Below are 25,094 nucleotides of genomic sequence, written 5' to 3' on the forward strand. Positions count from 1 at the left end.
AATGAATGTATGCAGTGATGATCACATAAGTTCACATGTCGATGGAGAGAGCTAGGAGATGCAGTATCAGCTGAACTTGACGGTGTGTCCAGAAATGATAGATGTACGCGACACATAGTCAGGGCAACCCCGGGACCTCGGTGGTACTCCTTCAGGTCTAAGGAGGCACCTCATGCAAATTTATTTGTATACTAATCTATGAATCTATAGCTGTAAGTTTTATTGGTAATCTATAAATTTTATTGACAGATGTATCTATAAGATTTTTTGATAGATGTGTCTGTAAGTTCTATTGATAGATCTAAGTTTTATTGATGTATCTATTAGTTTTATGGATAGATGTATTTGTAAGATTTTTTTTTTTTTTTTTTACGCAACAAGTATTTTCTTTTTTTTTTTTTTTTACTTCAGTTGTAGATACAAATACATTCTATTCCTTATCAGTGTCATGACATCTGCATATTTCTTACTGAATTCTCCAGACTGATAATGATATCTACAAACTCTAGTTATTTTTTTTTGCACATTTTTAATTTTTAATGTCAAGCTTAAAGAAAAGTTCCAAAAATAATACAAATAATATCCATATAACCTCTGCCCAGATTTTGTAAGATTTTTTGATAGATGTATCTATAAGATTTTTTGATAGATGTGTCTGTAAGTTTTATTGATAGATGTATCTAAGTTTTATTGATATATATATTGATATATATATGTATCTATAAGTTTTATTGATAGGTGTGTCTGTAAGTTTTATTGGTAGATGTATCTGTAAGTTCTATTGATAGATGTATCTAAGTTTTATTGATAGATGTATCTGTAGGTTTTATTGATAGATGTATCTGTAAGTTCTATGGATAGATTTATTATCTATTAGTTTTATTGATGTATCTATCAGTTTTATTGATAGATGTATCTATAACTTCTATTGACAGATGTATCTATGAGTTCTATTAGATATATCTGTAAGTTTTATTGATAGATGTATCTGTAAGTTCTATTGATAGATCTATCTATAAGTTCTATTGATAATGTATCTGTAAGTTTTATAGATGTATATATGTTTTATTGATAGATGTATCTGTAAGTTCAGTTGATAGATGTATCTGTAAGTTTTATTGATGTATCTGTAAGTTCTATTGATAGATGTATCTATAAGTTCTACGGATAGATTTATCTATTAGTTTTATTGGAGTATCTATCAGTTTTATTGATAGATGTATCTGTAAGTGTTATTGATGTATCTATAAGTTTTATTAATAGATGTATCTGTAAGTTTTATTGATAGATGTATCTGAAACTTCTATTGATAGATGTATCTATAAGTTCTATTGATAACATATCTGTAAGTTTTATCAATGTATCTATAAGTGTTATTGATAGATGTATCTGTTTTATTGATAGATCTAAGTTTTATTGATAGATCTATCTGTAAGTTTTATTGATAGATGTATCTAAGTTTTACTGATAGATGTATCTATAAATGTGTACCCTGTACAAATTTAACTATACATTTATTTATCCACCCATCCACTTATTCAGTCATGTGTATTAGCTCATTCTCATACTGGGATTAGTTCCCTATTGCTGCTTGAGCAAATAAATACACATTTAGTAACTTAACACAGCCCACAGTTATCATCTTTCAGGTATGGAGGTCAGAAGTTTGCAGTGGGTCTCCTCGGGCTAAAATCCAGGTATCGGTGGGGGACGGGACAGCATTCTTTCCAGAGGCTCCAGGGAGAGGATCCAGTGCTTTGTCTTTTCCAGTTTCTGGAGGACACCCCCATTGCTAAGCTCGCTGCCCCTCTCTCCACCTTTGAAGCACATCCTTTAATCTCTGCTTCTTACCTCGCATCCCTTTCCCACCTCTGACCGTCCTGCGTCCCTCTCATAAGGGTCCTCGGGATTCCACTGGGCACACCAGATAAGCCAGGATAATTCTCTGTCCAAGGATCCTTAATTTCTTCCCGTCTTCTGAGTCGCTGCATGGTACCATCTGCACAGGTTTCTGAGGTCAGGGCACGGGCATCCCGGAAGAGGCAGAGTTACTGAGGTCAGAGCATGGGCATCCCGGAAGAGGCGGAGTTACTGCGTCTACTACGGTGTTCTGTAGACGCTTGCTAATCAGTTTCTGTATGACAACTGTAGTTTTTACTGGTTGACTTTTAAACTTGCAGTCGCACTCCTTGGTTAATAATCTATGTGGACTGCACGTCCCAGCATTTGTGGTTGATTTATTCGATGAGAGTCTGGAATTATAGGAGGCCATGACTTCTCTCTCATTCCTCTAACCTTGGACCTAAAACCATGTTTCCGGCTTTATATTTGTAAAACTAACATATCCCCTTCTATTTTCTCTTTCTGAAAAGTGTACTAGTATTTTTAGAAAAAAAGAAAATAAAGCACTTGATTGGACAACTAAATTGCTTTTGTCTCAAATTATATATACACGTTATCTTTTAGTTTTATACTCTAGGCGTTTCCCTCTAGGCATTGTTCCGATGAACTATTCCCATCCTTCTATTTTTAATTTTCAACTATTCTTTCTGGCTTTTTCGTTATTTTCCTTTGCACATAAATTTAATCTTTGCTAACGGATGTGGAATGACTAGAATACTGTTGAGCATCAAGTCGGTTGCATTGTCTTCACTAAACCACTTCTTTTTTTTTTTAAATTATTTAATTGGAGGCTAAGTACTTTACAATATTGTAGTGGTTTCGCCATACATTGAGCTAAACCCCTTCCCTTTGCTCAAACCACGTGTGAGGTCAGTGTTTAACTCACCAGGCAGTTGGTGTGAGCTCCTGTCGCTGCAGTTCCATGACGTTCTGCTTCCATCTGTTTTCCCTAGTGCAAGTGAGAGCTGTCCAGGCGTTCAGTACAGATGAGCAGGCTTTGTGACCTCTAAGCTTGTTTCGGATTGCACCTCTGAGGGTTCCATTCGATGTCACAGAGCCTCCAAATGGTACAGCAAGAATGTTTTTTCCTCTAGGACATCAGGACTCCCCCTAGTGACTCCTCTTCTCCAGGTAGCCTTTCCGCTTGTAAAGAGAAGAGCCCTCGGGGTTTTCCTTGTTTGCTTTCATGCAGGCACGTGGAAGGCAGGTTGAGAAACTGTGAACTTTCCCTCGTAGGCAGCTCTGTCACCCAGCTCCATTTCCCCATCCACTGGCCTGTTCTTTTTTTCCAAGTCTGATCGTCATCGGAGAATGAAACACATGTTGTGGAAGGTGGGTTGGACTGCTCAGTTTCTGACATGAATAAGGTCTTCCAGGATGAGATGGTTGGGTGGCATCACTGACTCCATGGACACGAGTTTGAGCAAGCTCCGGGAGTTGGTGATGGACAGGGAGGCCTGGCAAGCTGCGGTCCATGGGGTCGCAGAGTCGGATGCGACTGAGCGACTGAACTGAACTGAGTCCTTACAGAAACCTATTGGCATTAGTTGTTCAGTGTTTAAGCTCATCCACCTTTCTTTCCAGTTATAGATTCCTTCCTGGTTTTTCTTTTTCTTTTTAAATGGGTGTCTGGGAGTGACTTAAGACCTCTGATCCTTCTCCACCCACAATATGGAACAAGAAGATACTGAGAGTGTATGTTTAAATAATTACATTTACAGACACTTATGTTTCCATGAACACATTTTCATGTGTGTACAGGGCAATGTGGTCATCCACAACTGAGACACAGAGAACGTAATTTCCAGAATAACCCCTCATTTCGCTCTTTTTCTTCTCTTGTCAATGAAGAGATTGGATAAGTGGTTGGTGGTATTCCTTCTACACTAATAATATCCCATATCCTTGCCCTCTGCTATAATATAGGGAAACATTCAAGACACAAATCACATATGCCGTGTTTGACATTGGCTTCACAAACAGAAACGCTGAATTACCAATGACAGCCCGTTCCTATGAAATATTTAGATATTATGTGACAGTTACCCTAATCACTTAAAACTTGACGTTATATTCTTGGAATAAGTTTCACAAATAAGAATATAGCCTTCCATCTGAAAGAAGAGAACATAAAATATTTTTGTGTAGACTTTAAGAAATATTCTTTGATTCAGTAAATATGAAAGCACACCTCAAACACGTCTCCTCTTCAGCAGTTTTATTTTAAATATCGGTTGTTTTCACTGTTTTCTGAACTGATGGAAATGGAAGGTTCAGTCCTGCCTAGTGACTCAAGGGCTGGAGAACTATAGACTGTGCCTTCTCTTTTCAAATGTAAGCAAAGAAAGCGCCTCCCAAGACTCTTAAACTTTGGATTTTGCATCCATCGTACTTTCATCAGATACGTTTTGCATCTGATCCCTACTGTGTGCCTAAATTAGATTGGAAATTAAAGAGCAAAGGATGCTCATTGTTGGAAGTTTGAGAAGATAGCAGACGAGCATCAGTGGGGTGTTTTGACCTACGACTCATCACGTCATCCAGGGAACTGCTCATACAAGTAGGTGTAATATGTGAAATAAAAATACAGAAATAATGTGTGAAGGACATGCAGGATAAAAATAAGACATTTCACCTTTCATTTCATCTTATTCATGGGCAGTCTTCACTCTTACCATTTGTTTTGTTTCACAACTTGAGTCCAGCTTTCTTTTTTTCCCGTTTCCCCTTTCTTCCGAAAATGAATCAGTGAAAGAAGAGCAACCGCAGAAAGAAAGAAAAGCACAAATCATCTCGTGCAGGGTGTTCTGTAAACTGGCAGCTTTTCAACTTTACTTCATACTGTGGCTGTGTTCTGAGAAGACTCTCTCCCATCCTTCGGTATTCTTTACGTCCTGCACAAATCCGCCCTCTTGGGGACTCCTCGTATCATAAGGCGTTAAACCGAGGGCTTGAAGGGACACAGTGATGAATCTGGGGCAGATTTTTGCCCTTCACCTGCAGGGGCTGCCAGATGTCTTAGATCAGGAAGCATAGACTGTCCAGGGCCATGTCGCTGGGTGGTGCAAACTCACGATGGAAGAGACACTGAATGCCATGCAAGAGGTTCTCACGTGGCACGTCGCGTCTGGACTGAGCCGTCAAGGATGGACAGCAGCTAGGCAGAAGGCGGGAGGAGAAGGGGACGACACAGGATGAGCTGGTCGGATGGCATCACCGACTTGATGGACATGAGTTTGAGTAGACTCCAGGAGTTGGTGATGGAAAGGGAGGCCTGGCGTGCTGCAGTCCACGGAGTCGAAAAGAGTCAGACACGACCGAGCGACTGAACTGGAGGCACGTGTACCAGTGCCCGCCTGTGCCAAGGCACACATTAGCACGTGCTGCAGAAACAGCACGTTTCTGGCGCTGTTGGATGGGAGCAGAACATCACGAAACTGCAGTGACAGGAACTCACCAGTCCAAGGCACCGGTTTGATTAGAATCAAAACTGTGTGATGTCACAAGAATTAATGACTGAGAGGAAGACGGGAGATGGGTCCTGGAGAACTTGACTTCCAGCAGAGGGTTTCCTACTTTATAAAGGGGGTAATGCTGGTTCCTTTTGTAAAGCTGATTTTATTTCCTTATTGGCTGTGCTGGGTCTTTGCTGCTGCACAGACTCTCCTCCAGTTGGGGCGAGCGGAAGTTGCTGTCTGTTTATGGTTCTCAGGCTTCTCATTGCAGTGGCTTCTGTTGTCGCAGAGCACAGCCTTTAGGGCACACGGACTTCAGTAGTTGCGACACGTGGGCTCAGTGGTTGTGATTCCCGGGCTCCAGTACTCAGGCTCAGTACTTGTGGTACACGGACTTAGCTGTTCCGAAGCATGTGGGATCTTCCCGGACTGGGGATCGAACTTGTATCTCCAGTGTTGGCAGGTGGATTCTTTACCACTGAGCCACCAGGGAAGCCCCCCATGATGATCGCTTATTTTATTTTATATTTTTAAAGCAGCAGCATAGGCTGGTCAGTCCCAGCTGTGTTTTGGGAGGATGAATCTGGTGGTGGATGGGCAGAGGGAGCTCAGACCAGAGGCTGGAGATGAGATGAGAGAAGGAGGAGGTTCTTGCCAAAACGTAGGTGAAAGTCACCCAGCTGAGAATCCAGGAAGGATGAATTTAAGAAACGTGTAGATGGTGCAAGCAGTGTGACTTGTACACTGCGGGAGAAAGGAGGCAGAATCAATCCCCAGATGGACCTTTATTGCCCATTTGTATTGTATGAAAGTCGCTCAGTGTGTCCAACTCTTTGCAACCCCCATGGACTATACAGTCCGTAGAAGTCTCCAGGCCAGAATACTGGAGTGGGGAGCCTTTCCCTTCTCCAGGGGATCTTCCCAACCCAGAGATCAAACTGGGGTCTCCCACATTGCAGGCGGATTCTTGACCAGCTGAGCCACCAGGGAAGCCCAAGAATACTGGAGTGGGTAGCCTATCCCTTCTCCAGCAGATCTTCCCAACCCAGGAATCCATCCAGGGTCTCCTGAATTGCAGGCGATTCTTTACCAGCTGAACCACCAGGGAAGCCCTTTATTGCCCATGGTCATCTCAAAATAGCCAGTTCCAAGCTTTTGGGGCATTTTATTTTGTGTTGCTCTCATTCAAGTGTAGTTAACTTTACAATATTATATTAGTCTGACTTACTTCACTCAGTGTGATGGTCAGTAAGTGGGTCCGTCAGTGTTGCTGAAAATGATATTATTTCATTCTACCTAATTGTGTGTGTACATATACACACACACACACACACAGTCTCTTCTTTCTGCATTCCTCTCTCAGTGCACATTTACACTGCTTCCATGTCTTGACCATTGTAAACAGGACTGCAGGGAACATAGGGGTGCCTAAGAAATGCTACAAATGAACCTATTTACAAAACAGAAACAGGCTCACAGAACTCGCCAGCAGAAGAATGAGGGGAAGGGAAAGTTAGGGAACTTCGGATGGACATGGACACACTGCTGTGTTTAACATGGAGAACCAACAAGGACCTGCTGTCCAGCACAGGGAACTCTGCTCAATGTCATGTGGCAGCCTGGATGGGAGGGGAGTTTGGGGGGAGAAGGGATACCTGTATATGTATGGCTGAATCCCTTTGCTGTGCCCCTGAAACCATCACAACATTGTTTATCAGCTATACACCAGTGCAAAATAAAAAAGTTAAAAAAATAGTATATTAGTTTCAAGAGGACAACAAGCTAATGCAATATTTTGATAGGTGATACTCCATACTGCCTCTTGAGAATCCTATATGCAGGTCAGGAAGCAACAGTTAGAACTGGACATGGAACAACAGACTGGGTCCAGATAGGAAAAGGAGGACGTCAAGGCTGTATATTGTCACCCTGCTTATTTAACTTATGTGCAGAGTACATCATGAGAAATGCTGGGCTGGATGAAGCACAAGCTGGAATCAAGATTGCCAGGAGAAATATCAATAACCTCAGATATGCAGATGATACCACCATTATGGCAGAAAGTGAAGAGGAACTAAAGAGCCTCTTAATGACAGTGAAGGAGGAGAGTGAAAAAGTTGGGTTAAAGCTCAACATTCAGAAAACTAAGATCATGGCATCCGGTCCCATCACTTCATGGCAAATAGATGGGGAAACAGTGGAAACAGTGGCTGACTTTATTTTGGGGGCTCCAGAATCACCACAGATGGTGATTGCAGCCATGAAATTAAAAGACGCTTACTCCTTGGAAGGAGAGTTATGACCAACCTGGACAACATATTCAAAAGCAGAGACATTACTTTGCCAACAAAGGTCTGTCTAGTCAAGGCTATGGTTTTTCCAGTAGTCATGTATGGATGTGAGAGTTGGACTATAAAAAAAGCTGAGCGCCAAAGAATTAATGCTTGTGAACTGTGGTGCAGGAGAAGACTCTTGAGAGTCCCCTGGACTGCAAGGAGATCCAACCAGTTCATCCTAAAGGAGATCAGTCCTGATTGTTCATTGGAGGGCCTGATGATGAAGCTGAAACTCCAATACTTTGGCCACCTGATATGAAGAGCTGACTCACTGGAAAAGACCCTGATGCTGGGAAAGATTGAAGGTGGGAGGAGAAGGGGACGACAGAGGATGAGATGGTTGGATGGCATCACCAATTCAATGGACATGAGTTTGGGTAAACTCCAGGAGTTGGTGATAGACAGGGAAGCCTGGCGTGCTGCGGTCCATGGGGTCACAAAGAGTCAGACACAACTGAGCAACTGAACTGAACTGATACTCCATACTAAGTTATTAAATATTGACTGTATTCCTTGTGGTGTGCTCTGCATCCTTGTACCCAGCAGATTTACACCCAGCAGACTCAGAAGTTCTCATGGAAGACATTGGTATTAGTTTTCTACCATCGTGTAACAACTGACCAAAGGTGTGGGGACTTCAGACACAATCTGTCTATTAGCTCACAGTTCTTGTAGGTCGAGAACGCATCAAGGCATTGCTGAATTCTTTGCTTAGGGTCTTGGAAGACCCCAGTCACACAGTGTCCTGCAGGGTAGGCTCCTGACCGTGGGCTCTGTGGAGAAGAGCCCAGATCCAAACTCCCTCCCATGGTGGAGAAGCAGCTCCTTGCAGCTTGTTGGTGCGGGCCTTTGCTTACTTAATTGCTGGATGTCGGGTGGTGGCCATACTCTATTCTGGGACACCTCTCACCTGTCCCCTGCACATGGTCCTCTGTCTTCCAAGTCAGCAGCAATGCATTGACATGCTTTTTATTTTTTTTAATTTTTTTAAAATATAAATTTATTTATTTTAATTGGAGGATAATTACTTTAAAATATTGTATTGGTTTTGCCATACATCCACGAGTGTACACGTGTTTCCCATCCTGAACCACACTTTTTAAAAATCATTTTTAAATTTAAATTTTTTTAAATTGCAGGATAATTGTTTTACAGTGTTGTATTGGTTTCTGCCATTCAGTTCAGTTCAGTCACTCAGTCATGTTTGACTCTTTGCAGCCCCATGGACCACAGAACGTCAGGCCTCTCTGTCCATCACCAACTCCTGGAGTTCACCCAAACCCATGTCCATTGAGTTGGTGATGCCATCCAGCCATCTCATCCTCTGTCATCCCCTTCTCCTCCCGCCTTCAATTTTTCCCAGCATCAGGGTCTTTTCCAGTGAGTCAGTTCTTTGCATCAGGTGGCCAAGGTATTGGAGTTTCAGCTTCAGCATCAGTCCTTCCAATGACTATTCAGGGACTGATTTCCTTTAGGATGGACTGTTTGGATCTCCTTGCAGTCCAAGGGACTCTCAAGAGTCTTCCCCAACCCCACAGTTCAGAAGCATTCACTCTATAGGTTATAAAGAAAGCTGAACGCTGAAGAATTGATGCTTTCTGCCATACAGCAATGCAAGTCAGCCATTTCGATATTACTATATATGTGTGTGTGTGTGTGTAGTTATGTATAGGTCTGTTACTAATATCATAGTGGGAATTTTATAACATTCCATGTATATATATTATAAAACATTCTAGGTATATAACATTGTTATAATTTAACATATGTTATAATATTATAGCATTATAATGTTATAAAACACACACACTTATCACCTCCTTCTTGAACCTCCCTGTCTTCCAGCCATCGCACCCCTCTGTGTCATCTCCGAGCATCAGGCTGAGCTCCCTGTGCTATACAGCGGCTTCCCACTAGCTGTCTGGGTTACATGTGGTCGTGTACAAGTCAGTGCAACTGTCTCACCTTCTCCTTCCCCAGTTATATCCACACATCCGTTCTGTATGCCTGCATCTCTAGTCTTGTCCTGCACCATCTTTCTAGATTCCATGTATATGTGTTCAACGTGTCTCTTTCTGACTGACTTCACTCCGTGTGTCGGGCTCTAGTTCCATACCCCTTGGTTCAGCTGATTGATGTTGGTCCTTCGTATGCCTGGGGTATCTCTGACTTTCCCTGTCTGCTAAACCACCAGCAAAAAAAGCTCTGCTTGTGCGGGAGAACTGGCTGAGACGATCAGAACCTCTAAGATAATCTCCCCTTTAACTGACTCAAAAGCGAGTGATTGGTACCCCTGTTGGCATCATCCACAAAGCTCTTCCCCTCATCCAGGCAGTGACATCTGCTGTCCGTGATCCTGGGGTTCAGGGCGGAGCGTCCTGGGGTCGGGGCATCTTCCGTCTTGCCGGGGCATCTCTTACGGGATTGCTCTAATTCGGGGGTGGCCCCATGTCTCTGCCACTTTTTGCTGCTCACGATCCGTGTGGTTGGTCACCTTTTACACTGTGATTGAACAAGGAAAGGCAAAGCAAGTGCACAGGTGAGCAGATAAGGAAGTAAGATAAGCTGTAGTAAGGCACCGAAAGTGTTGTCTTTAAAATAGCCCTGGGTTTGGAAAATGTGGGGTGAGCACAGATGCTGTGAGCATTGCAGAACTGGGCTTGTCACGGGATGGAACATACTCAGAAACGAAGAAATCTGTCACCACTCAGCTCGTGCCAACAAAAACTTTAGACCACATCCGCAGCGGGTGTTTGAATTGGGTGGCGTCAATGTGATAAAAATAGACAATTATTATACTTGTAGATTTAGAAACTAGCCAAATCTTACAACCTGAGAATTACAGTGATTGTTTTATGGCCACAAGAATTTTTTTTTTTTTTAAAAGGACAGTCATTTGCAATCTATAACAGGTGCAAGTGGAAAATCCTGAGTTTTTTTTGGGGGTACGTGTGGCTGTGATAATGTTCTGTCCCTTAGAGACATTAAAACCCTTAGACTGTGTATTTCTCTCCATCTGCCTGTGTCTCTGCTGACAGTGCTGTGGAATTATCGCATCCCGCTGAGTCTTCATTTGGCCTTTGAACCTGCGGCTGCTCACGTTTGGAGAAACTGTGGACCTCAGTTCTAGGGTACGCGATGTCCACTTGGCTCCATTGTTAGGACAGCAAAGCGACGGGAGAGTCAGACATGAACTGGGTATTGAATGGAATTTCTAATGGGACTTGTTCCTCCCCTTGATTTTTTATTTTTTACTTTAATAATATAATACCACATTGTTGTGGCAAGTCATGGTATGATGTTGGAGCCACTTGCTATGAGGCAACTATCTTGCCAGCCAAGGGGGCTCCCCAGGGACCTTGAGACAGATCAGAGAGGACATATCCCTTCTGTATAATTTACCTCTGTTCCCTTTCTCTCTCTTTCTACCTGCACTGCAGTGTGTATTTTGAAATTTTTTAAATTGCTTTGATTTTGTGTTTAGATTTTCTTTGAGTTTAAACCCTCAGAATCTTTGGTTTTTCTCTGTCATACATTTATATCAGGTATCATGGAGTTTTTCTTTTGATCCGCATGGCTATATTTATTCTCCTCATTTTCATTCTTCAGTTCAGTTCAGTCGCTCAGTCGTGTCTGACTCTTTGCGATCCCGTGGACTGCAGCACACCAGGCCTCCCTGTCCATCACCAACTCTCAGAGTTTACTCAAACTCATGTCCATCGAGTTGGTGATGGCATCCAACCATCTCATCCTCTGTCGTCCCCTTCTCCTCCTGCCTTCAATCTTTCCCAGCATCGGGGTCTTTTCCAATGAGTCAGCTCTTCACATGAGGTGGCCAAAGAATTGGAGTTTCAGCTTCAATATCAGTCCTTCCAACGAACGCTCAGGACTGATCTCCCTTAGGATGGAGGACTTAGGTATTTGATAGCAAACTAGAGACTTTGTGACAACTGGCTGTCATTACTTCAACAGTGATGCAACTATGCAACTAGCTTGTTTCAGATTGGCTCAAAGTGTTCTAAAATTCCAGCTGTGATATTAATAACAGACCTATACACCACTGCAGAGCCATTTATGCCCTTAAGCTTAGTTTACTGGAAACTAGAAATCTATAAAGGCTGATAGACGGGAGGAGTCATACATGGTAATGTGAAAGACACTGGAGAAGTGTGAGTTTTTCTTCATGGCAGAACAAATTTCAGAGACGTATATACAATGGAGTTAAATGTTCTTAAAATATGATGTAGCTTTGTGGTTCACCCCGTGTAGTATGAGAGTGTGGTACACTCAACAGAAACTAAATTTAAAATTTAGATCACATTGCTTGTGTCCACATCTTGTTTTAGGCATTAGATATTTAATTAAATGAGCAAAGAAGCAAATTATTTAATTCTTAATGGTTTCTGCATAACCTCTGAGCAATTCATAGACGATTGCACCAAAGTGACATTTGCTGGATATTATGAATGTAGTACTGCACAATTATTTCGTAGTTGATAAGAGTCTGGATTTGAAATAACATTCCGACACTGAAGTCATCCCCAGGCTGAGATCCACAATTTACTCTTAGCCCCGGGGAAAATCACTTTGGAACACAGTCAGCTCTCTCCTTGTGGGAATGGGAAAGATGTGTGCAGACTTGACTTGCCCACATTTCCTCAAACCCTGAAACCTCAAATCTGGCTGCCAGTTAGTAGCTGTCCATTTTCCAGAACCCGAGCGTGGCTGAATTGTGAACCTGAGAAGGCGTGTTTTCACGCCCACAGCGGAGCTGGCTCAGAAGCTTGGGAATGTCCTGGTGTTCCTGCTTAGCTGCCTGTGGTTGGTAGAAGGGGCAGGGGGGTGAGAGGGAAGAAGGAACATTCCAGCCTGCGGAACCGCTAGCCTGGAACGGCAAGTCAGCAGGCAGTGTTGCTCGAGAGACCATTTTACCCCAGAGGAAACTTAAATGTCTCTTGAGACCTGGGTTCGATCCCTGGGTTGGGAAGATTTCCCCGAGAAGGGAACGGCTACCCACTCCAGGATTCTGGCCTGGAAAATGCCATGGATCACTGTACAGTCCATGGGGTCACAAAGAGTTGGACACGACTGACAACTTTCAGACTTTTCAGACACGCCACAGAACAGCAGAGTCCCATGCACAATTCTGTAGCTTCAGGGACAATTATAGTTTTGTTCAAATGGCATGAAATGTGTCTTGGTAGAGATGAGACCCCCATGATGCTTTTTGTGGTGGCTTGAAAAGTGAAAGTTTTAGTCACTCAGTGGTATCCAACTCTTTGCAATGACCCCGTGGACTGTAGCCTGCCAGGCTCCTCTGTCCATGGGATTTCCCAGGCGAGAACACTGGAGTGGGTTGCCATTCCCTGCTCCAGGGGATCTTACCCACCCAAGGATCGAACCTGGGCCTTCCGCTGCCTTGCGGGCAGACTCTTTACCATCTGAGCCACCAGGGAAGCCCACTGTGGCTGAGAGGAGCTCATAGGTGACCTCAGAGCAAAGAAAACCAGTGGCATTTGTAAACCAACGCAGTGTGGGGAAATCTGGCCGTTGCGCTCCGAGTCAGCACCCCAGGAGACTGGTCAGAACCCGGGGTCCTCCTGTGTCCTGAAAAGATGCCAGCTCCTGAGAGGTAAACAGACACACGGACGGCACGCACAACCAGACAGGCATCTCTGTAGACAGAAGATCATAACAATAGAAATTCTCAGGCATGACGTCCCTCTCCCACACAACTCAGTCACAGTCAACAGTATTACACAACATTCAGGGCTTCAAAACCGCCTTGACGCCCAGCAATTAAAGATGACTCACAAATGTGTGCATGTGGGTGTGTGTGGGTGTGGGTGTGTGTGTCTGTGTGACTTCTCAGTTTGGTCCTAAACATTTGAAAACCCCACTCAAAGACTGTGAACCGTTAGACCTAGCAGATGTCTCATAAAAGATGCTTAAAGTACTCAAAATTATCTGCAGTCCCTGTAAGACAGATAACGGTATCTGTACGTAAACACTATTTAAGACACCACCTTTGAAAGATACTTTATGACCTGAGTGTTTCATAGTTTGCATCTCCAGAAAAGGCACCCCACTCCAGTACTCTTGCCTGGAAAATCCCATGGATGGAGGAGCCTGGTGGGCTGTAGTCCATGGGGTCGCAAAGAGTCGGACAGGACTGAGTGACTTCGATTTCACTTTTCACTTTCGTGCATTGGAGAAGGAAATGGCAACCCACTCCAGTGTTCTTGCCTGGAGAATCCCAGGGATGGGAGAGCCTGGTGGGCTGCCGTCTATGGGGTCACACAGAGTCAGACACGACTGAAGTGACTGCAGCACAGTTATAGCATCACTTAGAAAAAAAAATTGGGGGGACGTGCTGGATCTTTGTCACTGTGTGGCCTTCGGGGCCTCCTCTCTAGTTGCAATGCACAGGCTTCTCATTGCAGTGATGTGTCTTGTTGTGGAGGAAGTGATGTAGGGCTCATGAGCCTCAGTAGTTGTATCTTGTGGGCTCAGTCATTGCGACTCCCAGGCTGTGGAGCACAGATTCAGTCACTGTGAATCTTACCTGCTCCACGGCACGTGGGATCTTCCCAGACCAGGGACTGAACCCACGTCTCCTGCATCGGCAGGTGGATTGTTTACCACTGAGCCACCAGGGAAGCCCAGCATCACTTGTTAATGGGCTTCAAGTTTAAGCTGACGATGGCTCTCCTCTGCATTCCTGAGTTGTTCACTGGGACTTTGAGCTCCCCTGGAGGACTCTGACATGACAATGCATGGTTTATGTTATTATTATTATTGTGTCCAGCTTCTTTCTTTACCGTTTGGAAGGGAGATAAATCCCGGTACTTCTCAGATGGAGCAAGAACGTAGGCAGAGCTGAGAAAATGTAACAGCAGGTTATCTGAGCAGAGCTGGTGTTTCGATATCACTCTGTAGTTTGCAGTCCTTGTGGTGGGAAAGAAAGTTGAGGGAGAAAAAGCAAACTACTGGCTCAGGATTACGTAGTGAATGCAGAAGGAAGGCTTCATCCAGTTACTGCCATCCTGGGGACCACGTGAGTGTGCCTCCTTTATAACTTACAGTTTGGGTAAGAAGCCAGCTACAGCCACGAGCTGGGAGAGTCCTCTGACTAAAGGAAAAATAAAAGAGGGATGGCAGTTGGGGAGGGGTCCGGTAGCTAAAGCTCAAAAAACCATTTATCCATTGGGCATTTAAATTGGTAATGAGAACATCAGTGTTCTTTAATAAATTTTTTTTTTACTGGAGTATACGTGTGTGTGTGAAAGTCGCTCAGTCGTGTCCGACTCTCTGCAACCCCACGGACTGCAGCCCACCAGGCTCCTCTGTCTGTGGAATTTCCCTGGCAAGAAGACTGGAGTAGGTTGCCGTTCCTTTCTGCATATTGGAATATAGTTGGTCTAGAGTGCTGCGTTAGTTTCTACTGCACAGCAAAGTGGATCAGCTATATGTACACAGAGAACTTTCCAGGTGGCCCAAATGGTAAAGAATCTGCCAGCACTGCGGGAGACCTGGGTCGGGAAGATGCCCTGGAGGAGGGCATGGCGACCCACTCCAGTATTCTTGCCTGGAGAATCCCATGGACAGAGGAGCCTGGCGGGCTGCAGTCCATGAGGTCGCAAAGAGTCGGACACGGCCGAGCGACTAACACACACATCCCCGCTTTTTAAGACTTCTTTTCCTTTAGGTCACCACAGAGCACTGACTTAAATGTTCTTTAAATTTCTGCCTTAATAAACAGACATTTTTCTTCACTGTGTAATATCAGACGCCGCAATAGCCGTTGCAAAACAAAGGAGGCGTGGCTACACCTTGTAGCATCTTTGACAAGTTCCATTGAGCCACATATGTTAACGGTGGTGATGGGTGAGCACATGTGGAACCAGACCGCACACAGCAGGTCCATTTCCGGATGATGGAAGATACACCCTGTACGCTTGGGTACCTGCCTTGGGGGAGGAGCCCGCCTCCTGGTTGTCGGTGAGCTCCCCATTCCCATAGGCTGCGAGCTTCAGCGCTCTGCTGGATGTTGGTTACCGGACGCCTGCAGTTCCTTGCCCTGTGGGCCGCTCCAGCGTGGCAGCCTGCCCTGTGAAAGCCTGCAGCCCTGCAGCGTGACACTGCATCTGCGAGCGAGACTGACGCTGCATGTGCTGTGGTCTCGTCACGGAACTCAGCTCCTAGGACCCTTGACGCATATTGTTCTTCACAAGTGACTCTTTGTGAAGCCCTAGAACATGACACCTTGATGAGCCTCTTGATGAAAGTGAAAGAGGAGAGTGAGAAAGTCGGCTTAAAACTCAGCATTCAGAAAGCCAAGATCATGGCTTCTGGTCCCATCACTCCATGGCAAATAGATGCGGAAACAGAGGAAAGAGTGAGAGGCTTTAGTTTGGGGAGTTTCAAAATCATTGCAGACGGTGACTGCAGCCGTGAAATTAAAAGACGCTTGCTCCTTGGAAGAAAAGCTATGACCAACCTATACAGCATATTAAAAAGCAGAGACATTACTTTGCTGACCAAGTCAAAGCTATGGTTTTTGCAGTAATCATGTATGGATGTGAGAGTTGGACTATAAAGAAAGCTGAACGCAGGAGAATTGATGCTTTTGAACTGTGGTGTTGGAGAAGACTCCTGAGAGTCCCTTGGACAGCAAGGAGATCCAACCAGTGCATCCTAAAGGAAATCAATCCTGAATATTCCTTGGAAGGACTGATGCTGAAGCTGAAACTCCAATCCTTTGGCCAATATGATGTGAAGAACTGACTCATTTGAAAACACCCTGATGCTGGGAAAGACTGAAGGCGGGAGGAGAAGGGGATGACAGAGGGTGAGATGGTTGGATGGCATCACCGACTCAGTGGACGTAGTCTGAGTAAACTCCAGGAGTTGGTGATGGACAGGGAGGCCTGGCGTGCTGCAGTTCATGGGGTCGCAAAGAGTCAGACATGACTTAGCGACTGAACTGACTGAACTGAGACCACCAGGGAAGCCCTGAAAGTCTCAATTCTAAGTATTCCTGTGTATTTGTAGAAATTTCTGTGTGTTTCCTCCCCACTTTGCCCTTTAGGGTCATCTGGCCACATGCAACTTTGAGTGTATTCCACATGTCACCTTGAGCTTCTTAAGATACAGAATCTCAGCTTTCACCCTGCAATTATGATCAGCATTTTACCCAGTATCCCGGTGACCTGTGTGCCCAGTAAGTTTTGAAAGGTATTGATCTACCCAGCACTGCCTGACCTGGATGCTCACCTGAGAAGTTCTAGAATACTGCTGCCCATGTCACATTTGTCTTCCAGAATTTTGTATTTTATTAGTCTAGGGCACACCCTGGACGAGGTCCTCACATGATTCCAGCATGTATTGAAAACTGCTCATGGCATCCTGTCCCATTACTTCATGGCAAATAGTTTGGAAAATGTAGAAACAGTGTCAAAACAATTGTGTGTATATAATGTTTCGTTTGTACTTGGGTAAAATGAAGTTGTTTTCAAAGTTATTTTCTTTTGTGTCACATAGAATTGCTGAGGGTACCTCATGGTTATCTGGTATAATTTTATTTTTTTATTTTATTGAAGTACAGTTGATTTACAGTGTTGTTAATTTCTTCTGTGCAGCAAAGTAACTCAGTTGTACATATGCATATATGTGTATTTAGTCTCTCAGTCGTGTCTGACTCTTTGGGACCCCATGGACTATAGCCCGCCAGGCTCCTCTGTCCATGGGATTCTCCAGGCCAGAATACTGGAGTGGGTTCCAGGAGAATATTCCCAACTTAGGTATCAAACCAAGGTCTCCCGCATGCACTTGAATTCTTTACCATCTGAGCCATCAGGGAAACCCAGGAATACCCAAGGGGGTAGCCTATCCCTTCTCCAGGGGATTTTCCTGACCCAGGAGTCAAACCGGGGTCTCCTGAATTGCAGGCAGATTCTTCACCAGCTGAGCTATGAGGGAAGCTCGATACACATATATTGATGTTAAAGCTAGTAGAGGTGATGGAATTCCATCACATCTACTTCTGATGCATTGACTCTGCTAAAGCCTTTGACTGTATTGATCACAACAAACTGTGAAATATTCCCAGTGAGATCTGAACACCAGACCACATTACCTGCCTCCTGAGAAACCGGTAGGCAGGGCAAGAAGCAAGGGTTAGAACCAGACATGGTACAACAGACGGGTTTAAAACTGGGAAAGGAGTACGTCAAGGCTGCATAATGGCACCCTGCTTATTTCACTTACATGCAGAGCACATCACGAGAAACGCTGGGCTGGAAGAAGCACAAGCTGGAATCAAGATTGCCAGGAGAAGAAATATCAACAACCTCAGATATGCTGGTATGACCACATTAATGGCAGAAAGTGAAGGGGAACTAAAGAGCCTCTTGATGAAGGTGAAAGAGGAGATGAAAAAACTGGCTTAAAAGTGAGCATTCAAAAAACAAAGATGATGGCATCCGGTCCCATCACTTCATGGCAAATAGATTGCAAAATGTGGAAACAGTGTCAGAGTTCATTTTCTTGGGCTGCAGAATCACAGCAGATGGTGACTGCAGCCATTAAAGAAAGAACCCTTTTCTTGGTGACTGCTCCGTGGGAAAAAAAAGCTGTGTCAGACCCAGACAGAGTATGAAAAAGCAGAAACATCACTTTGCCAACACAGGTCTGTATAATCAAAGCTATGGTTTTTACAGTAGTTACGTACAGATGTGAGAGTTGGGCCATAAAGCTGAGTGCCAAAGGATTGATGCTTTTGAAGTGTGTTGCTGGAGAAGACTCTTGAGAGTCTCTTGGACAGCAAGGAAATCAAACCAGTCAATCCTCAAAGAAATCAATCCTGAATATTCATTGGAAGGACTGATGCCAAAGCTCCAATACTTTGGCCACATGATGCAAAGAGCTGACTCATTGGAAAAGACCCTGATGCTGGGAAAGATTGAGGGCGGGAGGAGAAGGGGACAACAGAGGATGAGATGGTTGGATGGCATCACTGATACAATGGACACGAGTTTGAGCAAATTCCAAGAGGGAAACCTGGTGTGAAGCCGTCCATGGGGTCGCAAAGCGTTGGACATGACTTGGGGACTGCACAAACAACATCAAATTTCCATGTATTGTTTATGACTCTGGTTTCTCTTCTTCTATGTTAAAGTTAGCATTTTGCTTGTCTTGTGTTTTTTTTTTTTTTTTTTTAAACTTTGTGTGCTTTTCCATCCATAGCACTTTTACTTTTGAAAATTAAATAACTGGTGACTTTGGAGAAGAACCCATTTCTCGGGGCTGAGAGCCTCCCAGGGAATAAATAATGCAATCAGAGGCAGAGAGGAGGACACACGAGCTGTGTCCACGAGGTGGCCTTTCTCTGCATGCCCTCCTTTGCCTGTGCCTTGCGCTTGGTGATTCCATCCGAATTCGGTCATCTGAGATAGTCTCAGTCACACGTTGCCTAGCCCTGTGGTTACCACGTGGGCATCTGTGAACCTCCTTGCAGAGCAACGCTGTCTGTCATCTCTAGGTCCTCGTGCCAGATCCCTGGGCCCGCGGCCTGCTCTCTGCAAACAGTTGTCAATCAAAGAAGGCTTGGACCCTGGGAACCCAGAAATAAAACTCAGTCCGATTCACTGGAGACTCCCTGGAAACCTGAGAAAAAAACCCTGAACATCCTCGCCCAACCCCAGGCTGAAAGGGTGGCCCAGAAACGTCCTGCTCCACATTGTACAGAAGTTTATGGAAGGCTCGCATTTATTTTTAATTGACAGTACACCCTGTTAAACATTTGTATGCACCGATTAATCGTTAACCAAGAAAATGTTTCTTGATTTTTTTTTTCAAGAAGGCACGTTATCGTATGCCTGAGAAACTCAAGCAGGCATAATATAGCAAAGGAAACAGGAAGTGGTAAGAGCCGTCTTTGACTTGTGTACTTTGTAAATGAAACAGAATTCCTATCACTATTTAATATTGAGTTAGCCTCTCATTGCCATATGGTGAAAATTACCTGACATTGGAATCATTCGTGTTTAAGTTTTTATCTTAATACCTTTATATATCTGCTTGGCTTTCAGAGCCATGCAGGGACATGTTGCTGTTTTACTAATTAAAAAGGGATGGTCTGTCTTTTCAAATCTGTTGGGAAGACAAAAGAAAAACTGTTGTATTAAAAATCCTTCCCAGTATTTGCTCGGTCATACAGACTAGGATGAATATGCTGCTTGTATTTTTTCAAAGGAGAAAGAGACACGATTGTCTCATGATTTCTCTCTGTCTTGAAAAAACAATCCTACATTAGATCATAGCATATGAATCAATGGATAATTTAGACATTATACAAGGAAATCTTAAGCATACATAACAGACATGCCAGCAGCATCCACATTAGAATTGCCATCAATTGCTTCTTACTGAGTTAAAAAAAATACACCAAGTGATCAAAACTAGCACGTCATTAACTCGTAATAAAATTGACTCGTGCGTTTTACCAGCCTACGGAGAGTGGCTTCATTTTATGCAGCCTATGTAGAGACTTGTAGGATGGGAGTTACTTTATTAATGTACATTTCGTATTTGCAAGCTGATCCACACAACCATCAGGTTATCTCCTGTTTTCAAAAAGCTACGTGAACCAAAGAGATAAATGCGATAGAGTATAATTTAGAACTTAAATTGCCTCAATTACTTCAGAGGAAATTTAGGGCACCGGTCCTCAGTTTCTTTGTAGACACTAGATGTTGCTGTTTTGCAGTCTGACTCTGCGACCTCATGGACTGTAGCCCGCCAGGCTCCTCTGTCCATGGGATTCTCCAGGCAAAGATACAGGAGTGGGTTGCCATTTCCTTCTCCAGGGGATCTTCCCGAATCTGGGATCGAACCTGGGTCTCCTGCACTGCAGGCAGAATTCTTTACTGTCTGAGCCATGAGGGAAGCCCGAATTTTACTAATGCAGTTAACTACTAAATAATTAGAGGAGATAACAGGCATGGACAGCTAACACAGGGAGGTGTCAGAACAGAGTCTGGCCACTGTGTGTGCCTTTCCTGTGTCGTCACCTGCTCTTGTCTGGTATGGTAGCCACCTGTGCGTACGTTGGCATTATTTTGCATAAAACTTAAAAAACCAGCTCCTCAGTTGCACTAGCCACATTTCAAAATGTCACTCGCATCTGGGAAAGTACAGCTGCTGAACAGGTCCACCACTAAAGAGATTTCTATCACACAAACCCTGGGTTTCTTCAACTCAAATACTCAATGTGTTTGCAGCTAAGTGTTAAAAGGAGCTCTCCCCTTCTGCCCGTCAAGTCAGCCTCCTCCACCCAGAGTCCTTTTTCTCTTTCTCTAGACTCAAGAACGTGAACCGGACTAAATGATAACTGTCAAAATGTACCCATCTACCAGAGGGGTACATTATCTGTTTCCTGGCATTCAGGGATGTGTTGAGAGCCTCCCAGAGGCAGGGAAGCTGAAAATGGGAATGTTGGCCTTGCCCTCTGCTTAGTGATCCCGCTCTCAATTTCAGGACATGTGAAGTATTCTTTCCACGGTTTTGCAACGTGTTTTATATAACAAGTATTCACATTTTCCCTGTGATTTCAGAGGTTTAGAAGGAGGAAAGAGAAGCATGGATAAACAAATCTTGCTAGTTCCCAGAGGACACTGTGTCTGCAGTTACTTTGCTTGTTGGTTTTAACTCATTTATTCAGTTAGGTTTACTTGGCTTACCTCACTCTGAAACAATTAGCGGTTAGTTTACAGAAAGGTTCACAGGCTAGGGAAAATAGATACAATCAGAGTAAGGGAAAGTTAAGTTTAGGATAATAAACCCAGGCTTGAGCTGTGCTACATGTGTGCTAAATTGCTTCAGTTGCATCTGACTCTTTGCGACCCCATGGACTGTAGCCCACCAGGCTCCTCTGTCTATGGGATTCTCCAGACAAGAATACTGGAGTGGGTTGCCATGCCCTCCTCCAGGGGATCTTCCTAACCCAGGGATCGAACCCATGTCTCCTGTGCCTCCTGCATTGTGGTGGGTCTCTTTTACTTCTGAGCCACTGGGAAAGTGAAAGAAAGTGAAGTCACTCAGTCGTGTCCAACTCTTTGCAACCCCATGGACTGTAGCCTACCAGGCTCCTCCGTCCCTGGGATTTTCCAGGCAAGAGTACTGGAGTGGGTTGCCATTTCCTTCTCCAGGGGATCTTCCCAAGCCAGGGATCAAACCTGGGTGTCCTGCATTGCAGGCAGACGCTTTACTGTCTGAGCCACTGGGGAGCCTGAGCTAAAAGCTTGTTATCACAGAAACCACATTGTTGAATCCTGTTTCTAAAAGCTGAAACCCGGGATGACCTCACCCCCTCCTCCAAAGTACGGAGAACTTGCATAACCTTCAAGCAATTTTCCGTGAATATGAAAATCGACCCACCTGGTTTTGGTGAAACGCTGGCCACGGAAAGCGTGATGTTTTCAGTGCTAAGAAAACAGTTTGGCATCTTTTATGTTATCAATTAAAGGCCAGTCTGTATGACTTAACCTGGACTCTGGGAGCCAAGTTGGCACGTTCTTAAGGAACTGAAGTTATGGAAACATAGAACATGATTTATCTTTTAAATCTTCTATTTTATATTGGAGTACAGCTGATTAATAATGTGGTGGTTTCAGGTGGACAGTGAAGGCACTCAGCCATACATACACGTGTATCCATTCTCCCCCAAACTCCCCTCCCATCCAGGCTGCCACATGACACGGGGCAGAGGTCCCTGAGCTGTCTGGCAGGTCCTTGCTGGTTCTCCAGTTTAAACACAGCAGTGTGTCCATGTCCATCCCAAACTCCCTAACTATCCCTTCCTCCATCCTTCCCCCTGGTGACTATAAGGTTATTACAGAGGATTGAGCAGATGTTCCTGTGCTGGATAGCAGGTCCTTGTTGGTTCTCCGTGTTAAATACAGCACTGTGTCCATGTCCATCCCAAACTCCCTACCTATCCCTTCCCCCATCCTTCTACCCTGGCAGCCGTATGTTCATCTCTTAAGTCTGTGAGTCTGTTTCTGAAGACAGAACTTTAAACACATTCCTCCTTCGCTGGCAGTCCAGCATAGAATCTGAACAGTCACCTTCAGATGGTGTTCACATGGGTGGGCTTAGTCACTCAGTCGTGTCCAACTCTTTGCGACCCCATGGACTGTAGACCGCCAGGCTCCTCTGTCCATGGGGATTCTCCAGGTAGGAATACTGGAGTGGGTTGCCGTGCCCTTCTCCAGGGAATCTTCCCGACCCAGGAATCTAACTGGGGTCTCTTGCATTGCAGGCGGATTCTTTACCAGCTGAGCCACCAGGCAAGCCCATGTTCCTGTAGGAGAAAATGTCATTTGTAACTGAATAATTTATAATTTATCTCCCAGTTACCCAAATGCATATTATAAATCAGTGTATGCTGCTGCTGCTGCTAAGTCGCTTCAGTTGTGTCCCCCTCCTGTGCGACCCCATAGATGGCAGCCCACCAGGCTCCCCTGTCCCTGGGATTCTCCAGGAAGAACACTGGAGTGGGTTGCCATTTCCTTCTCCAGTGCATGAAAGTGAAAAGTAAAATTGAAGTTGCTCAGTCATGTCCGACTCTTAGTGACCCCTTGGACTGCAGCCTACCAGGCTCCTCCAGCCATGGGATTTTCCAGGCAAGAGTACTGGAGTGGATAATTTCCCCCAAAGAGATAGGAGTACATGTGAAAACGTTTGCTGTGTTCCTAAGTTTAAGAAGTGTTGGAACTTCTCTGATGTTCTCGAGGGGAAGATTGTGTGCTTACAATGAAGGGAACACAATTTTGATCCTTGGTCACAGAACTAGATCCTATATGCCCCACGTGCAGCCAAAAAAACAAAAAAAAAAAGAAGCAGCAGCAGCAATAACGTAATGTAGAATAGCACAATACATAAATAAGTAAAAAATACACATAATTAAAGGAACTTGCTGTCCCTAATAAGATTCTGAAACAGCTGAAATTGAAGGTGCATTTCCTGGCCATGAATCAGAGTAACGTCAGCCACCCACCTGCGCTTGTAACGTACCCTTGACCTTGTTAGCACAGTGTTACAACTGACCTACCCGACCAGTAGCAGAAGGAAGTTAGCCCTGCTACTGTTATTCCAACTCTGTGTGTAACTCACCTCTCAGGGCAATTTACATACGAGTCAGGGTTGTCTCTTTCAAACAAAGCAGTTGCTTTGATAAGTTGGGTCAAATTTTATTTTTCAATAACTCAATAATTACCTTCTTCTCTGTTGCAAGTGGACTTCCTTTTTGGCTCAGCTGGTAAAGAATCTGCCTGCAATGAGGGAGACCTGGGTTCAATCCCTGGGTTGGGAAGATCCCCTGGAGAAGGGAAAGGCTTACCCACTCGAGTATTCTGGCCTGGAGAATTCCATGGATTGTATAGTCCATGGGATCGCAAAGAGTCAGATATGACTGATCGACTTGCACTTCACTTCACTCTTGTAATTAGGCAGTGAAGCGTAGATGCTAAACTCTCGAACTGATAGGTTGTAGACAACTTACACAAAATCCTCCACTTCCTTTCTAGAGATCCTCAAGGCTAGTGAAGGAGAAGACTGCCCTGGGAGGGAATTAAGAACAGAAACTCATTTGCTGTTTCGCAGTCTTAAGTGACCAGATGGTGCTAGTGGTAAAGAACCCGCCTGCCAATGCAGGGGATACAAGGACGAGGATTCGATCCCTGTGTCGGGTAGATCCCATGGAGGATGAAACGGCAACCCACTCCAGTGTTCTTGCCAGCAGAATCCCATGGACAGAGGAGCCTGGCAGGCTGCAGTCCATGGGGTTGCAGAGAGTCAGACACGGCTGAAGTGACTTAGCATGAAAAGAGGCAAGAGGCCCAAGAAATTACATTTATGTCAAGATATGACTTTTTCTTCCTCACAAGATTATTTCTGAGTTCAAATTGCAAAACCGCATGATTGGAAACTTGAAGCACATTGTATTTCAAACCATGTAAATTAAAATTAAGAATTCCTTAAGGAAGGGAAGCGTTGCTTTCCATATAGGTATTGGCAGATTGGCCGGTAAATTTAATAAAAAGCCATTCATCATTTTAACATTCGGGAATGCTGCTTTAAAGGGCATCCAAGATAAAACTCCTGACTCAGAGGCATGCCGAATATTGGAATTATGAAATGTCACTTCTAGGATCAAGAATGTGAATTGTAAGTGAATGTGATTTTTCAAGCGAAAGGGATATTTTCCAACGGACTATGGTATTTTAAAATAAAGTTGTGGTTGAATCCAATTAAAGTCAAAGTATGAAAGTGAAAGTGTTATTTGCTCAACTCTTTGCAACCCCATGGACTGTAGCCCACCAGGCTCCTCTGTCTATGG

At 44.3% G+C, this 25,094-nt stretch overlaps 1 protein-coding gene across 12 annotated transcripts in view; it reads left to right on the forward strand.

Moving 5' to 3' along the window:
- LOC147339722 (uncharacterized) overlaps positions 1 to 25,094 on the forward strand; it is a 496,256-nt gene that overhangs the window by 220,030 nt on the left and 251,132 nt on the right. Inside the window, exon 4 of one of the 12 annotated variants that reach the window (XR_015158999.1) lies at positions 17,969 to 19,416. The exons of the other annotated variants lie outside the window; for them this stretch is intronic. The gene's annotated coding sequence lies outside the window, so the exon portion shown is untranslated. Of the gene's footprint in view, positions 1 to 17,968; positions 19,417 to 25,094 lie in introns of those variants that run through there. 12 annotated transcript variants of the gene reach the window in all.

Source organism: Bos grunniens, chromosome X, assembly GCF_055505025.1.
Source record: "Bos grunniens cultivar Pamir isolate PY7600 chromosome X, Bosgru_T2T1.0, whole genome shotgun sequence".
In the NCBI taxonomy this organism is placed as follows: Eukaryota; Metazoa; Chordata; class Mammalia; order Artiodactyla; family Bovidae; genus Bos; species Bos grunniens.